Consider the following 14,487-nt stretch of genomic DNA (forward strand, 5'->3'; position numbering starts at 1 on the left):
AAAACAATGGAAAAAATGATAGAAGTTTAGAATTACTATTCCTTAATAAATTCAAGATTTGATATTTTTTAAAACCACAAACAATTTTCATTTTCACTGGGAATCTGAAAAAGAAAAATAAACATTTCTGTCTTCTGACATTGCTACATAGGAAGCAACTAATCCCCAAAGAAAAGTGACATCAATAGCAGTCTTAAAAATTAGAGCTCAAGGCTGCAAAGCAGTAATATATTATTAATTTTAAGAGCTTACCTATGTATTAAAAATGTATTAAGATTCAAAGAGATAACTATACTCACTAATATTCCATGGCAAAACTCACTGCTTTCAGCAATGTGAGATTGCTGATGTTCTAAAAGTCTAGATTTAAAATAAAATAGGGAATTATAAAAGATATTCTTATAAAAATGTTCCAATCTCAGGAATTTTGATTTCTTATATAAATTCTCTGCAGAATTTTAAACGTCCAGGAAAAGACATTATTTCAAGGTTACTTTATCTAAAGAAAAGAGACACATGGAAAGCACATAGTTTGTCACTGCAAATTACAGTAATAAATTATTATTCAAGAAGAAAATGTTTATTGAGACACAAGAAGTAAGGAACTTTTCAGGTAGGCTTATAACAGTTACGTAAATTTCTCTGTTAAAGTGATTTATTTTTGCTTTACTATTATACAGATTAGAAATAGATAGATCTGTTTTCCTATACATAAATAGTCCATAGATACTTAATCAAGAGATTATGTCCCGCCATATTAGATTAATTATTACCTTTATGGTAAGAATAAGCATTTATATTTTTCATCTTCAAGAAACAAGAATTTTTTGCTTTTCTCTTTAAAAGCTGGGAAATAGAACAGTCAAATGTTGGAAAATATGATCAAGTTTCCATATAAAATCCAATGAAAGATATGCTATATCTATTGACACAAACTGCAATTCTACTTTGATTCTATGAAGTTACACTGAGAAAGAGATAAAGAAAACCCTCTTAGCCAATGTGGTAAATTGCAGTCCCCCTTGTTGTTTTCCTTTGTTGTGTTACAAAATGTTCCATACATGGGGCCCATGACATTACTAGATCTGTTCACAGTTTCACAGCTCAGAGTTTGGCTTCATTGGTTAAGCATCAAGCTGCCCTATCACTTGCAAAGACCTGAAAAGGTGGTCATGGTTCATAAAGTAAAACTCACACAAGTGTACAGCTGCTGTTCACATTCTCAAAGAAGTCTGTTATAACAATGATGTCACGGAAAAAGGCTGGAATGTATTACATGTTGCAGACAGCCAAGCCATTCAATGTCTCTTCAATGCAGGTATACAGGTTGCACTGTAAACATTACGGTAGCATTACAATAAAGCAAAAATTCATTAAAGAAAATCACCGGGGGAAGGTAATGAGGGCCTCTTTACAGTTCTGCCTTTAGGAAGCCCACTTACCACTGGAACTACACAAAAAGTAACATCACCATCTCACGGTCTGATACCCTATTGTGAACCACAAAGCTTTGCAAAAATCCTATCTAATAAAATACAAAAAGGGTAATTGACCATACCTTCACTATGCTTCCCATTGGCAAATCAGGGTGATATGCAAATTAACTGCTAAGAAAGATGGCGGTTAACTTGCATACTTAGGCGCAATGATGGGAGGTGAAAGGGGAAGGACAGAAGAACGGTGATCGGAAACCCAGGCGGCAGGAAAGAGCAGGGCCCCCCGGCCCTGGATCAGAGAACTGGGGCCACCTTTGCCCGCCTCCCAGCCAGTGATCGCGATCAGAAAGCCGGGCAGCTGGCAAGGCGGCACCCCCGGGACCCAGGAGCCGCCTTGCCTACGACCCGTGATCTTGGATCAGAAAGCCAGAGGCAAGGCGGCCCCCTGGAACCCAGGAGCCCCTCGGCGAGGTCTGTAGGCGAAGGAGCGATCAAGTTATGAGGGGGAGGGCGGGGGGCGGAAGGAGCTACAGGAGCAGCCCCGGCCGGAGACTGAAGACTCCCGCCAGAGTGAGGAGCAAAGACTGAAGGCTCCAGCCACAGTGAAGACTGTATCCAGAGCGAAGATGGAAGGCGGTGGCCAGAGTGAAGGTCTGGGTCCCGGGTGCCAGAGGAAAACTGGTGCCAGCAGCCAGGGGAAGGGAAAGCCTATTGCACGAATCTTTTCATGCAACAGGCCTCTAGTCTATATTAATAAAAGGGTAATATGCTAATTAAACCGAGAGACCTTCTGGGAGACCTTCGGATGTCCTTCCAGACAAAGCCATGGTGGCGGGGCCAAGGCAGAGGTGGTTAGAGCGATCAAGCCAGCAAGGGGGGGGTGGGGCAGTTGGGGGCGAGCAGGCCAACAGGAGGGCAGTTGGTGGTGATCAGGCTGGCGGGGGGGTGGGGGGCAGTTGAGAGCGATCAGGCCGGCAGGGCAGGGCAGTTTGGGTCAGCAGGCCTGCAGGGGGAGGAAGTTGGGGGCGAGCAGGCCAGCAGGGGGGGTAATTGGGAGCAAGCAGGCTGGTGGGGGGCAGTTGGGGGTGATCAGGCCGGCAGGCAGAGTGGTTAGGGGTGATCAGGCAGGCAGGTAGGTGAACGGTTTGGAGCCAGCAGTCTCGGATTGTGAGAGGGATGTCTCAGATTGGAGAGGGTGCAGGCTGGGCTGAGAGACAACCCCTTCCGTGCACAAATTTTGTGCACTGGGCCACTAGTTACAATATAAATCATTAGGCCCTTGAAGGAAACTATACAAGGTCATCTAAACAAAGAAAACTATTTCCCTTTACTTATCATATATTTTTACATAGAAGCATAATGGACTGAATCTTGGTCTTCAAAGAAATGGAAAGCAATAATACACTATTAATTTTAAGAGCTTACCTATGTATTACATATGGCACAGAATGTTAAGTAGTTTCACACTCTGGCACAGTCAGAAAAGGAGATGTTAAAAGAGGCGTTTGGTTTTCCTTATTTTAGTATTATTTTACAGGAAAACATACAGACCATTTCCCAAGTGAGAATTTTTGAAGTGATTTTAGAAAAGCATGAATATTATAAAAGTTTGCACTCTATACATTGCACAATTTTAACTATTTTAGTGAAGTGCCAAATTAGAGAAAAGAGAAACTTGGAGCAACAACTGTCCTATATAATAAAGAGGTAACATGCAAATTGACCATCACTCCAACACACAAGATGGCCGCCCACATGTGGACACAGGATGGCCGCCATAAGATGGCCTGCAGGGGAGAGCAGTTGTGGGAGATCAGGCCTGCAGGGGAGGATAGTTGGGGGGGAACCAGGCCTGAAGGGGAGGGCAGTTAGGGGCCAGGCTGGCAAGGAAGGGCAGTTAGGGGTGACCAGGCCTGCAGGGGAGGGCAGTTGGGGGTGACCAGGCCTGCAGGGGAGGGCAGTTGAGGGCGACCAGGCCTGCAGGGGAGGGTAGTTAGGAATGACCAGGCCAGAGGGGAGGGACATTAGGGGCAATCGGGCCAGCAGGGGAGGGCAGTTAGGGGTGATCAGGCTGGCAGGGGAGGGCAGTTAGGGGTGACCGAGCCAACAGGAGAGGGCAGTTAGGAGCAATCGGGCTGGCAGGGGAGCAGTTAGGCGTCGATCACGCTGGCAGGGGAGTGGTTAGGGGGTGATCAGGCTGGCAGGCAGAAGTGGTTAGGGGCAATCAGGCAGGCAGGAAGGTGAGTGGTTTGGAGCCAGCAGTCCTGTATTGTGAGAGGGATGTCCCAGATTGGAGAGGGTGCAGGCTGGGCTGAGGGACACACCCCTCCCCACCATGCACGAATTTCATACACCGGGCCTTTGGTCCTATATAATAAAAGCCCAGTGAGTGAAACAGCAGAACGACCAGAGACCAGAATGACTGTGGCCCCTTGTCCCTGCCGGCCCCGCCCCCCAGTGGGGACCCCCACCCCGATCCAGGGTCCCCATCAGGGCAGGCCGGCTGGCCCCCACCTGTGCACTGGGCCTCTATACTAAACAATAAAAGGGTAATATGCAAATTGACCCTAACAGCAGAACGACCAGAACAACCATTTGACCAGTCACTATGAGGCGCACTGACCACCTCTCTGTACCTTTTCCTGGCCGGCAGGCTTCAATCGTCCAATGGCAAACAGGGAACCGAGGGTGGGTGGCGGGGGACACGGGCGGCACCAGACCCAGGCCCCCACCCTGCTGGTCACCCCACACACAGCAGGCAACCCACAGTGGGGGTGGGGCTGGCGAGCAGGCAGGAACGGCTGACCTCTTGATTCCTGCCCCCCGGCCAGCAGGCTCCAATCACCTGATGGCAAACGGTAACCAGGGGTGGATGGCAGCGGGGGGTGTGCCTGATCGCAGGCCAGGCCAAGGGACTGTACCCACATGCGAATTTCATGCACCGAGCCTCTAGTGTAAATTATAACTATTAAAAGTATTTGAGTGCTCAAGAAAAAAATAACAAAAAACAGAACAGATGCAAGACACTGAAAATATCTTAAACTCAAGTCCCAAATCTGCCACTAATCATATCATTGTGAAAAAAAAATATTAAACAGCATTCAATTTTAGTTTCTGCAACTTTAAAATGAATACCATGACAAACACTGATATATGAAGCTCCACTTCCCCACAATAGTATTCTCATCCTACATTCCTTAGGGATGGGAGGACCAAGCATCAGAATGATGACAGCTAAGCTATTCTAGCTCCCTGTCTTAAGCACTGTACACATACTAATTCATTTAACCTTCAAACGAACCTATGAAGTAGGCACTGCTACTATCTTCATTCAGAGGTAAAGGCATGGAGGAACATACACGTGACGCAGCTTATCCAACGTCACACAAGAAATGAATGGGAGAGTGAGAATTCACGTACTAACAGCGAACACCAGAGCCAGCTTTTCCTACCACCATGCTAGACTACATATACTGGCATATACTTTGGAATGGAGAGTTCTAATTGTTTTAATTTTCTAGTAAATAGGAAAAGTCAGCACTTACTAGTGGAAGGTTTAATGACTGAGGATACTGCAGTACCTTAGATCATAGCAGTTTTACAACCCAGTACCGTATATAAGCGTAGGAAGTATTGGATATTTCCCTTAGTTCCTCATCAGTTTTATTCTTTCTATTAAATGTAAACATATTTCAATGCTGCAAATAAGACTATTTTATCTGCATGGACATACTGTATCTTATGCCTGCAACTGTAAGGCAATATTTCTTAACGCCTGCTTATATTTAGAGTTGTGCTGAGGGATAGAATTCATTCCAATAATGGTATACCATAAAGTAACAGCAACGGTTAAATTTGATATCAGCTATAAAATGACATTTAAACATGGTATCAGTTACAAATAACTACAGTTTGAAAATGAGATGTTTCGGGCATGATTATTTATAGCTAAAGGCAAACTCTACTTATCACCCTGGGAAACGGATTTGTTTAATGTACTGCCTATTTAGACGGGTTTATTTGGTGGATTAATAATAAGTAAACAAAGGATAGTTTAATCTCAGTGGTGTGAAACATAAATATTCAAGAAGTTCAACAGTTCGTTTAACATCTTGACAAAAGTGTGATCTATTCATAAAATGTCCTACATGTTCTCAATCCAGTCATATGATCACAAACCAGGTAATTTTACAGATAGAAAAGACCTTGTAATTGTTTTACCTTTCATCAAACAGGCAAAATATAAGAGATCTTTCCCTCCATTTTAATAAGCCACCTAGCTCTAAAATTTTGAGTGTTCAAACTCTTATATTGTATCTTCCAGCAGCTGTGAAAATAAAATTATCCTGACTCCATTTAAATTCCTTCTTGCCACAACATAAATATATGTGCCAAAATATACACGATTAAAAGAAAAGCCCATTTATCAGCACCAGAGCTACACACAAGACAATCCCAGTCCTCCCACTTCTTCCTTCTCTGGACGCAATAACAACATGCAGGTACACTTCCAATTAGACTGGCTTTTCTCTCTGCCGGTCTTCGGCTGTGTCAGAAAACTATGTAATCAGAGAACTCCTTTTACAGCAAACAGCCACAATGCAAGGTAAGTATGGAAACAGATTCTCAACCATTTGAAACGTTCGGGGCACAGCTGGCAGAACACCTGCTGGAAATGGATGAGTGATATTTGAAACACAAAACAATAGAAGCCAAGCCCTGCTCACACAACCTTTACTGCACACTTCTCAGCATCAACAATTAAAAGTTTATTGAAACGCTCTGATGAAAAAGCAACAAACTAGAATTAGATGAGCATTTTTGGGTTTTCTTTTCTCGAAAACACAGAGCAACCCGGTGAAATAAGCTCCCAAAAATGAATGGTTGCCAATCAACAATATCACAGATATGTGAAAAAGGTCTATAAAAATGCTGACTTTTGTTTCTTTATGTTGCCCATATTGCCTGCTAAAACTTTCATAACAATTTTTATCTTTTTCAATGTCTAAATATATTTTACAAATAAATATAGGAAATACATATGAAGAAAATATTAATTTTAGCTTTACCATTTTGAACTACTAAATGTTTACTCACTCAAAATAAATAACCAGTTTCTTTTTTCTCTTTTATCACCTACAGGATAGCCAGGGTTCAAGTTTTATAACTAAAATATAAAAGGTAGTGAAGAAAGAACCTAGCTGCATTTCATTACATATATTGTCATCATTAAAAGTCCCAACATTCAAATGAAGTATCTAAATTTCTATCTCTGAGAACTCAGAACTCATTTCTAACCAATCAATAATCATTTACTGCATTGTTATAATACACCTGCCCCAAGTACCTCAAAATTCAGAGCAACTTTTATGCAGTGGGTTAATGAAAACTAAAACAGAGAAATCGGTTAAAAGTCTGTGCCAAACACCAGTCATTCAAGAATGAAAGAAAATTATGAAGAAAATTGTGAAAGTGAGAATGAACTCTGGGGGTGAATTTTGGAGACCAACACAGGATAAAATAATAGAGCTTGGTAATATAGTCAATTCGGCATAAAGGAGAGGAATAAATTTGGTGTAGTTACAGTGGCCTAAATGCATAGCTGACATGATTTTTAAAAATCCCAAAACACTGAATTGAATAATAATCTAAGTTAACTAGCAATGTAGCTCATATTAAGGCAGCCTATGTGTCTTGTACAACTCAGTAAATACTCTTTCTTCACAGCTTCAACAACTGTGGTAAAGACAAAAAGGAATCTTTAAAGACGTAAAGCTCTGGTAAGACTAAAGAAATTTTTATCTGCAGGGACTAAGGCATGGTGAAGATCCCAAAAGCAATATTGCAAAAGCCTGAATTTATTTATAAGAAGTCAGAGGGAAAAAAACACACACACCAAATCCAGTATCTAATTGTATCTTGAATTTGTATTCTGTTATTTCATAAATGTTTGATTTTTACATCATCATCATCATACTCCAAATGCATTAGTATTGTTGGCCCAGTTCCTAGACCAAAAGAAAGGGGGGAGGAAGTAGTATCAGATTAATTTGTAATTAGTATCTGATTCAAGATAAACAATTCATATTACAGCATTGGCTACACTAACTAGAACACTGTTGAAGTTCTCCAGGTACTTTCATGAGTGTTGGCTTTCTTCAATTGTGGTCAAGGTATCCTAAAATGACTTCTGCTTTAAAATGTCTCAAACCAAAACAAGACATTTTCCTACGTAATATCTGGAGAAAGTTACATCAACCTCTGAAAATCAGAAAATATAATCACTAACCCTAAAAACTCTAAAAAGACCACTGAGATTGTTTGCTACATATTACAAAATTGTATGAGTAATATATCACCTCTACCTGATTGCCTCTATCAAGGAATTATGAGAAAATAATGAAGTTATGGCTAGATATGAAATATGAGTTATCAGTTTCCTCTGGTCCTGACTTTAAATAACAAAGTTTATGAATTTTTACAAACTTGACAAAATCAAGCACAGATTCATACTGCATTAGTCTAGGAAAATTTCCAAATTTGCAAGTACAATGGGCACTCAAGCTCACTTTCAAATTGCAATTTTAAAATTTTCATGACAACCTAATAATATCACAGACCACTACATTGTCAAGAACCATTAATTTTATGTTGAAAAGTTTAGTTATTACTCTGGCTTTAAACTCATAGTATTGGGTTACCCCTTAATTATAGAAGTTGTGAAATTAACTCTAGAGCAAAGGAGAAATGTGGGAAAAATTAAAAATTTTAATTGTAGCTCTTTTTGGCTCACATACAGAATTCTCATAAGAATCCATCACTTTAGGAATCTGGTTCCATCATCAATTTCCTTAATCATTTGTTGAAAGTTGTTGGTTCCCAATTTAGGATCTCAGAGCCTTAAAAAATATTTTTCCTTCTCAAATGGTAGAGGGGACACAGTGATTAAAAGTTCAGATTATAGAATCAGATTGTCTGGGATCTTGGGCAAAGCTCAAATACCTCTCTTTGCCCTAGTCTCCCTTCCAAATAGGGTTGTCATAGAAATAGGGTATTGTGGAAATTATAAGGTGCTTTGAAAGCGAGTTTGGTATGTGGTAAACGTAGCTATTAATCTAATCGTTTTCTGTGGTGCCGCAGATTCCACAGTGCCTTGAAGCTACTATCTCCCTACGTTTGAAAAGCTTGAACATATTCCAATCCTAAGTTCCAAGGACCAAAAAGAATTTGTAAAAATCGCAGTGATTCTGGACTGAGATGGAGTATGAGTATTTGCTATTTCTCCCATGAGGACAAATAAAAACTCTGGACACCATCTACAAAACACGCACAGAAGACCATGGAACGTGCAAAGGACCTTGGGGAACGATATGGGTATAAAGTTCCCTAAATTTTCTTTCTGCTTCATACATCCTGGATTGAGTCAGCTTTATCTTTAATACATTCAGGAAACTAATATGAAAATGAGAAATGTATAGTACATATTGTGGCTGTAGATTTCAGCCTTTGTAGACTTAATCACTTGCTGTTTGTGAACCTCCTGCTCACTCCAATTCATTTCTTCTTTTTTTTGACTCCTCAGGAAGATGGTTTCTCTTAATTAACTAATTTCTGTTTGTCTTTTCATTTTCTTTTTTTAATTTATCTTTATTATTGAGAGTATTACAGATGTCCCCTTTTATTCCTCCATTAATCCTTTCTCCCCCGAGCTCACCCCACCCCTAGGACTTCACTGCACTACGTCTGTGTCCACGGTTATGCATATATGCATGTAAGTTCTTTGGTTAATCTCTTCCCACCTCCCACACCCCTTCCCTCTGAAATACATCCGTTGCATGCTTCAATGTCTCTGGGTCTATTTTGCTCCCCAGTTTCTTTTGTTCATTAGATTCTACATGTAAGTGAGAGCATGTGATACCTGTCTTTCTCTGACTGGCTTATTTCACCTAGCATAATACTCTCCAGGTCCCTCCATGATGTCTCAGGCGTTCAGAGATCCTTCTTTTTTACAAGTGCATAGTATTCTATTGAATAAATGTACCACAGTTCTTTTATCCACTCATCTACTCAACGTAAACCCTTCTCACTGTCAAACTGCAAACTAATGAATCTGACTTGTTTGTGTTGCTTTCATTTCTGGTTTTGTTTTCCTTTTCCCCACATGGATGAACAGTGTTCTAGTTGTAACATCTTAGATCCCAATAAACACTGTTTACAGCTATTGTTTAAACCCAGCCCAAGAGAAGTTACCTTACTGTCACTGTAAGATCCTTCTGTCAATCATTCCCCTTCCTACTCAGGCATCTGCATTTAGGACTTAATTATTCAGTGCAGATTTCACTATGCATGGATTAATCTCTTTCCAACACATACCAAGAACCCAACTCAACTTTCATTCATTGTTCTAATTTCTCCTGTTTTATCTGTGGCCCTTTACAAATAAAAACGATTACTATTTGGCTTTATACTAAACCTATATAAACAATCTAAGACTCACTAAGGTACACCCCTTCACTATCCCATTACACTCTTATCTAGTTCATGAAGCCTCTGTCATACTTAAACTTGACCTTTGCTCTTCCTCCACCTACTGTATGTAGGTATGTGTGTACCTGTATGAGTATATGTGTATGTATATCTACTAACTAAACTTTTATAATATAAATAATTCCTTTGTACACTATGCCTTATCTTGTGTTCCCTAATTATTTCATGTGTTTAAGTCTTGTCCACCAAACAAAATCACAACCTTATTGAGAGGAACTAAATCATATTCTTATAATTTTTGTTCCATAATAAATATCATGTGCTAAATATGAAGCATGTATTAATTTGCTCATTCAACACATGACAATTGAAGCCCTACTAGTTAATGTGCTGAGGGCTAGGGATAAAGAGGAAAACAGAAGGCAGTGTCTATCCAGAAGGGGTTTACAGAGCACTCTAGAGAGCCAAGGAAACATTTTAAAGTTTATATGGACAATCAAACCAGAGATGTATTCAAGGCTTATGGAAGGAGAGAAAGGAAGTGTCTACCTCTGCCAGGGAAAGAATGATAGAGAAAAAAATATTTTCTTTAAATATAATCATGAAGGATAAATAAAAAATTTCCCAAGTAAACAATAAGTAGGAATGCCATTCAAGAAACGGAACAGAAAGTGCCAAGGAACAAAACCATGAACGAATGAGCAAGCAAATGAACTGAGAAACTATAGAAAACTCATAGGCTATGCATACAGGTATAGAAAGGATAGAGCCAAGTGACAAGATGAGAATGGCAGGCAAGGATGAGATGAAGCTGAAGGACATATATACCAAAGGACATAATCCTGGAAGCATCGACTGTCAATGAAGGTAGAGTGGTCGGATCAGATATCCTTTCTGCTGACAAAATGGTGGACAGTTTGGAAAGGAGAAAAGTGGATAGATATTAAGAAACTATTTTAGAGTATAACTGAGAAATGATAAGGATCTGAACTAAGGGATTCGAGGAATTGAATCATAATCATTGAAAGCATAGACGTGGGCGAATACAATTAAACTGAGCGAGTAGAGAGAAGAGCCAAAGAAAAGACTCTGAACAACATCAACATATAACATGAATTTTTGCTGAAAATCAAATCCATTCTTAGTTCGAGAATAAATGAAATATTTTTTCTACCTTTAAAACTGCAGTTCCCAATGAAAAAAAAAAAACAAGAAGAAACAGGTCAAGAATAACTTTAAAGCCTAAACTGGAAACTATGTTTATCTATCTACTGATCTTGGACTGTCTTTCAAACACTAAATGTTCCAATGTTCATCTCCCCTGCCCACCCCCAACCTGTCAAAGGGCTGCAAACATACCTGTTCGCCAGGTTTTCTTTTAAAAATGGATACAAATAACATTCACTTGCAGGCAGTACCTAAAGTCCACAGTCACTCTTTTCACTTGGCCTCTACGCCATTTGACTTCTTGCCTTCACCAGTACCACCCCCTTCACACACACACCCCACGGGAATTCAAACGACTTTGTTAACACCGTAACTAACTTATACGTGGCCTCGCTAGACACGTGGTGAATTGTCCCAACATAAGCTGATACACAAAATCAATTTATGGTCTTTCCCTTAATATCAATGGTTTAATTTCTAAGAGGTGTACTATCAGGCCAAGTCTGACTTGATTTAGAATACCAACCAGATAAATATGCTGCTGATGTTTATAGCATACAATGCTCTTGATGATTCATGCAAGGTACACCCACTTCCGATACATTCACTCTCTTGACCACGCTGAAACCTGCAAAATAAAAGAAATAATATATAACTACAAAAACTGTCCGTGTGAGGCTCACTTCACATTTCCATAAAAACAAAACAAAAATGCACACACCTAAATCTTTTATTCCACTACTGGAGGCAACATAACTTTAGAAAGACAAAGCAATTTCCCCTGAAATCATACGCCAATATTTATTTATTCTGTTCATTTAGCTAGTATCCTTTCTGAGCATCAGCTCTGAGCGTTATGGACTCTGAGTACGTCCATGCAGCACACCTGTACTGAGAAGTGCATGAAAATCTTGTATATGCACCTTCAGGTGAACTGACTGCCAATAAGTGAATGAGGACCGCCCCTACCCAAAGGCTACCATCGCATCCTTTAGTTCTCAGGTCCAATATAGCCTTCCTGAAAGCTATTCCCTAATGCCATGGCTAACATAACATCTCACACACATTCCAGTCGCTCTCTGTCCCTTTACCCTGTTCCACTGTCTGCATCACAGCAGCCTTGTCTTGAGTTCTGTTGTTATTCTTTGTGTTTGCAGTAGTACCCCTTATCCACAGGGGGTATGTTCCAAGACGGCCCCCAGGGGATGCATATATAATACTATGTTTTTTCCTATACAAATATACCAATGAAAAAGTTTAATTTATAAATTAAGAGATTAACAACAATAACTAATAATAGGTCAATTGTAACAGTATGCCAAAATAAAAGTTAGATGATAACTGAGATGGCAACTCAGTAAGGAAGGGGCGGGTAGTGTGGCTCCTCTGGACAAAGGGATGATTCGCATCCTAGGAGGGATGCAGCGGGACCGCAAAATATTTCATTACCATACTCAGAACTGCACTCAATTTAAAATTATAAATTATTTCTTTCTGGAACTTTCCATTAAATATTTTTAGACTGCGGTTGACTACAGATAGCTGAAATCATGCAAACTGAAACCTCGAATAAGGGGTAACCACCGTACTCTGTGTGACTTCCACTATTGGACCATCAGCTGCAGCAGAGCTGGGAACAGTCACTCTTGTTCACCGCTTTATCCGCGGTGCCTACCACAGTGCCTGCCGTTTGCTCCGCAGACATTTGGTGGTCTAATGAATGCTTCCAAATTCACAAATTCTGTTCTAAATAAAATCCTAACAGGAAAGCATTTATTTGTTACCTCTCTGTGGGTTCTCAAGATCCAGAGAGAAGCATAACCCATAGCTTGACAAACTAATATGAATAGATTTATTCAATTGAGCTTCTATCCAGTGCCCTGGATTCAGTGGTAGTCGAATGTTAACTGCCCTTCAAGTATATTTAAACTGTCTCCAACATGAAAGAGAAGTGAGAAAAGGAACATAAGAGGAAATAAAACTAATCTTCTTACTGAAAGGAACATGAACACCACAGTCAGGAATTCATAATGCAAACACTTTTTAAAATGTCATTCAAGCTTCAAGTTCCTATTTGTTCCTACGAGTTACTGTGGTCGTGAGGGCATCCTCCCTTAGAAGAGGTAATTCAGGACCTGTGGTATTCTCTATAATTAGGCTCCTCTGGAGGTCAGCTGCACATTTGGGTTAAATAACGTGAGGGTTCTGTGTAGCACTGCTATAAAATGTCAGAGAAGAAAACAAACAAAAAGGCACACAGAATCTTGCAGTATCGTATTTTCAAAAACATGTGATGGAATAAAGTTCCATTTTCAAAATCTATTTTCTTAAAGAACCCAGTATTAATTGCATGTTGATGTATAAAGCACACAAAGTTGCATTTCTCTACTTTGGATACCAGACTCTCAGTTCCTTGAGTATAGCCCATTGTACGAAATCCCCAGGTCAGGGGTGCAGTAGACAAATTAATTAGTCTATTAAGTCTCAGTCGTATCCTGGCACTGATGTTTAGGTTAGCACCTTCGGCAACAAGTTCCTAATGCTTAACTATGCTGCCATTTGTTCCTCAGAGAAATTAGGAATGAAGGGAAATAAAGAAAACACGGCTGGGACAAGTTCCCACTGACCTAAAGGCAGAAACACGCACGTGAGTCAGGGGTAGATTGGTGTATTCATAACCAGGAGAAAAACTCTGGTTGATTAGTTCTTGCTATTTTAAGTGATTAGGAGAAAAATAAATGGCTTCATATCTAAGGGAAATTTAAATGGCATTTAACACTCTACAAAATCAACCTAAAAAAAGATGATAATTTGCTATGACTTAGCACTAAAGAGAAACCAATGATCTCATATGACGAATCTCTGAAGCGCTTCGTGGGAAGATTAAACACTTTGGACTGAATGTTTGTGAATATTACAAATGACTGAAATGAATGAACCGAATCGCATATTTGAAAAAACAGACATGTGAGAATGTGTGAGCATGCACACACGTGCACACACACGCCCACACACATACCCCCACAGAAGGGAAGAGAAAGGGGAGGGAGAAGGAGAACTATGGCTTATCTTTTATCTTATAGCCATCAGCTACTTGCAGGGTGTTTCTAAAAGAACCAAATACCATACATAGTTCAAAATTCAACAAAAGCAAAATTTGTTTATTATCATGCAAGACAACAGAACACCTATGCATTGGGCAGGAATTTTCTTTTCTCTTTAAATTTTTCCTTCTCTTTTGTTCAGTGGGGCCATGGTACAGTGAAATGTTTTTATAGCATCAATGACCCAGAAGAGTGTAAGAGATCAGGTAGGCTCTAAGAGCTGTTTATGCATAAGAATTGGGTGTTGAGATGTCAAGAACAATCATGAGAGATGAATAACTCGGTGTACAATG

General features: G+C 39.9%; 1 protein-coding gene across 3 annotated transcripts in view; it reads right to left on the reverse strand.

Annotated features, from left to right (window-relative positions):
• BMPR1B (bone morphogenetic protein receptor type 1B) overlaps positions 1–14,487 on the reverse strand; it is a 373,138-nt gene that overhangs the window by 200,626 nt on the left and 158,025 nt on the right. For all 3 annotated transcript variants that reach the window (XM_070392526.1, XM_070392498.1, XM_070392490.1), the window contains exon 2: positions 11,617–11,718. The gene's annotated coding sequence lies outside the window, so the exon portion shown is untranslated. The remainder of the gene's footprint in view (positions 1–11,616; positions 11,719–14,487) is intronic.

Source organism: Myotis yumanensis, unplaced genomic scaffold (assembly GCF_028538775.1).
Source record: "Myotis yumanensis isolate MYYU_CA2020_CCGP unplaced genomic scaffold, mMyoYum1.0.hap1 SCAF_1, whole genome shotgun sequence".
Classification (NCBI taxonomy): domain Eukaryota; kingdom Metazoa; phylum Chordata; class Mammalia; order Chiroptera; family Vespertilionidae; genus Myotis; species Myotis yumanensis.